We start from the raw sequence: 4,580 nt of genomic DNA on the forward strand, positions 1-4,580 counted from the left end.
TATGGATATATTTAACTTGTAGGTCTATCTTTCACATATGAGGGAAAACATTCAACCTTTGACTTTCTGAGCTGCCTTACTTTACCTAACATGATGTTCGGTTTTCTATTTCACTTGAGTTCAGCTCTGAACTTGTGTTTACAAATTCATGTGATTCTGGGAACTTTTCGATTTTCTTCTTGACTTCTTCAATGATACACTGATCATTCTAAAATTTATTGTCAAACCTCTATTTGTTTATGTAGTTTGTGCAGTTCTTTGGCAATAGGTTTTTAGTTTTAGTTCACTCTATGATAAGAAGTCAGTATTTATTCCACTTCTTTTGCTTTGGCTAATACTTGTTTTATAGGTAAATATGAGATATATTGTGGATAATGTCCCATGAGCTTCTGAAAACATTGTGTATTCTGTAATATAATAGACATCTCTAAATGTCTGTTCTATCAATTTGATTAATAGTTTAGATTAATGTTGAAGTTTCTCTGTTGATTTTTTTATGTGGATGCTCTATTTATTGGTTTTGAATTTAGCCACTGTTTTTGTGTTTGATCTTATCTGTCTCCTTAAATCATTAGTGTTTTGCTTAGTGAAATGTTAGGCAATAGCATTTAGGGTCTCTATATCTTTATTATATCAATATCTATATCTCTGTCTTTCTAATCTATCTATTCATAGCCATATTACTTTATGTATTGTTTCTTTACCAATACATAGTGACCTTCTTTTACTCTTGTGACAAATTTTATCTTGAAATCTGTATTTTTAAAATTTTAAAACTTGTTTTGTGGATATGAATAGAAATACTCCTTCTTGCTTCCAGATTCCATTGGCTTGATATATAACATTTTCCATCCTTTCACTTTCAGTCTGTATTTTTGTGTGCCAGTGAGATGTGTAACTGGTAAGCAGCAAGCAGTTGGATATTATTTTTGAATCTGATGATGTAATCTCAATCTGAAGATTTTAAACCATTAGCATTCAGTGTTATATTTTAAATATGTCTACTAATTTCTATCATTTAGTTGTTTTCTGATGTTACTTCTTTTCTGTTACTTTGCTTACCTACTTTTCTAGTGGAATTTCTTCTCTCCAGTGCTCAATTGTATTTACCTTCCTCTCATGTATGCAGTATACATTTACATATACTTGTTATATTGGCTTAATAGTAATAAATTATGTTTGTGCTTTTCTTAGAATGTATTTCTCCATTGATTTTGAAGGATTTCTTTCCTGGCTATAATAACCTAAGTTGGCAGTGATTTTACTTTTGAGCTTGTATGTAATCATTCCGTGAGCTCCCTGCCTGTGAGTTTCTTTTGGGAAATCTTCTGTTGTTCTGATGGGTTTGCCTTTAAAAGTGAGCTGGTGCTTCTTTTAGTTTTTAATATACTTTCCTTGTTTTATCATCTAGGAATTGTATAGTAATATGATGTGAGGAGTTTTATTTTCTGGTTAAATTTATTTGGAGTCTTAAATGCATCCTGTAACCTGCATAGCCATCTTTTCCAACCATTTGGGAAAATTTTACTACTATTTCATTGAATAGTTGTTTAATGTCCTAGTCTGTTGTGCCTGTGCTTCTTCTACACAAAAACGTAGAAGTTTGGGATTTTAATCATTTAAAAATATCCTACACATTCTTTTTATATTTTCATGTTCTTTCTTTATTGCTATCTTATTGCTCTAGTTCATCAACCCTGACTTCAAGTCCCAAAACTCACACTTCTGCTTCACCTAGTCGATTGGTGAGGTTTATCACTGTTGTTTTTAACTTGATTTATTGAACTATTCATTTTTAAGACTTTTATATTTTTATCTCTTTTTATTAAAAATCTCATTCCTAACCTGATTTTCTTCCTTAGTTTGTTCAGTTGTTTTTTTCTGTACTTTGTTAGAATTTATTGATTTTTAAAATTATTCTCTTGAATTTTTTTATCTGGCATTTCATCCTTTTAAAAACCTTTTGAGTCAGTTGCTACATTATGAGCTTCTGGAAGGGTAATGTCTTCTTTTCTCATATTCTTGTATTTCTATGTTGAGATTTGTTGATCCATTGGGATAGATACGTCTTCCAGTCTTATGTGAGAGTCTTTTTAGGACACAGTCATTTCTTGAGGATGTGTCATGAGGTACTGGATTGTCGTGAAGTGTTGAATATATTTCCAGTTGAATATTGTAGTATAGTTCCTTGTTACTTGTTTGGTTGGGCTAGAATATTTTTGACACAGTGCATATAGTGTTGGTGCCTGAGGGTCCTGTTTTCTTCTGTGGATTTTATAAGTGTGTGCTACTTCTAGCCAATTGGGCAGTTATGCTATAGAGAGTTAACTGCATAGGGGGCAACTCCAATGCTTGCTCCTGTAACCTTGGCAATTATATTGCATTTGACATGGTATGGTTGTTACCTATGCTACAATCCCTTGTAGGTGTGTTATCCAGTCTTCATGTTTTTCTCTGCTGTTGTGATAGGGGTGGATGACAATAAGCATGATTTCAAACCAGTCTAATACTTTTCCTTTCTTGAAGCCTTCTTCTCATCTCCCCTATTCTTTGAGTTAAAATAGTTGCTGAATTTCAAGCTGATGGTGAGGTGTGTGCAAAGCAAGTTATAATGACCATTCACTAGGCTTGGAGCGTAGCTCAGTGGCAGAACATCTACACAATGTACTCAAAATACTCTGATCAATCTCCATTCTTGGATAGAAAGGGGAAAACAAATGTAACAACAAAGAGCAATGAAATTGCTCAGATACAGAAATAAAGTAAAATTAAGCTCCAACTATGACTTCCACAACAAGTACAACAATACGAATGGTAAAGACAGAAATAATATAAACCAAAAAGTTTCAAAAGGATTTATGATAAGAAGTAGAAGAAGTAGTTAAGAGAGAAAAATGGGAATGGGAAAGAAAAATAAGAGTTAGAAAAATGAAGTGAAAAGAGAAAAAGCAGATGGAATGTGAAGGTTTTAATTGCACAATAGCAGAAAAAGAGAGAATGAAATAATTTGAATATTTAAAGGAGAAGAAAAATAGAGTAACAAAAATAGAATAAAAGGAAAAATACAAATGTTAAATAAGAATATATACATATGTATATCTATACATACCTATATATGCACACATATACAAATTTGCCAGCAAATGAAAAATATAAATGTTAATTTACAAAGCAAAAAGTATAAATAAAGACACTTGGGTGGTTGTGCAGGCAAGAGTGAATATGCACTACCTAACCCAATCTGCACCTCTTTGTGGACTTCTTGCATGATTTTCCCCTTGAAGAGAGCAAAGGTTGAGGGGAGATTCGGTCCTTTGTCTTTTTCCTGATGTTCACCAGTAGGTCAGTGGCAGTGGTTTTGAGACTATCCTGGTTGGAATCGATATGTTATCTTGCTACCTAGTATAAGGTAGCATGGAACTAAAATTCCCTCAGCTGGAGGTTACTCCAGAAAGATTATCTCTACATACCACAAGTGCGGGACTGGCATTAAGCTGCACTGTGAACCTGCATTTCATCCTTCACCCTGAATCCCTCCCAGGGATCATAACAGCAATCCTTACTGGGTGGAGATCATGCAGCAAGTCCCTTGTTTTCTACCACCCCAAAACTGTGGAATAGTCTTTGCATGCAATCTTGTGCATCTGCTCAGTCTCAGTCCTCTTTACTTGTACTGCAGAGCCAACAACTGAATTTGCCTCATTTATATTCTGCCAAAACCACACTAGGGGCACAAGGTGTATGCTGGGTAGCAGGTCATGGTAAACAGTCTGTGTTTATAGGAAAGGACAATGTAGGGACTTAATTCTCAAAATAGCAAGTCTGGGCACAACATCCTTCAGTTGTCTCCCTATTACAGCATCATTGTTTTACCTGGAGGAAAGCAGAGCACTTCTAAAGTATCAATCTGCTATGCAGCTGCCAGCTCAGCTAAGGGAAGATTACCTTTCTCTTTAGCTTCTGTTTCTGTGTCAGTTGTTCCCTACTATCTCTCCCTATTTTCCTTTCTATTCCCCTTCACTCTTCCATGAAGCCAGGCCACCTTGAGCTCAGTACTTATGTGCTGTTTCTCACCTGTAGTTCCAGTAATCAGAGTCTCAGGGTCTGTCTAAGTCTCTTTCTGTGCAATCTTACACTCCCTTGCATTCTCTCCATCATTGACCTTGGCTTCTCCTAGAGATGATTTTTCTTTTGTAGCTTTATTTTTTAAATTAAACTTCTCACTTTGTTCATATATAGTTTTCCAACTTTTATTTAATTTTAAGCATTACTTCTTACAGTTCATTTAAATTCAGGGAGTATTACTAACCCCTTTCCTGTGATTTCAAACAGCTCCTTTCCACAGGTTCCATTTTTGGAGCTTTGTTAGATTTTTTTTAAAGTGACATGATGTCCCGAGTATCAGAAATTGTTGTGTCCTTACCTTGGAACCTTTTCATTTAAGGATATTGCTACATCTTCCAATATTTCCCATTGGTTATTTATTTACTCATTCATTCATTCATTCATTTGCAGAGACAGACCTTCATTATTTAGTCGAGACTTTGATTCTGATTCTGGGTGAACCAGGTGGCAACAAC

This window comes from Castor canadensis, chromosome 2 (assembly GCF_047511655.1).
Source record: "Castor canadensis chromosome 2, mCasCan1.hap1v2, whole genome shotgun sequence".
Taxonomy (NCBI): Eukaryota; Metazoa; Chordata; class Mammalia; order Rodentia; family Castoridae; genus Castor; species Castor canadensis.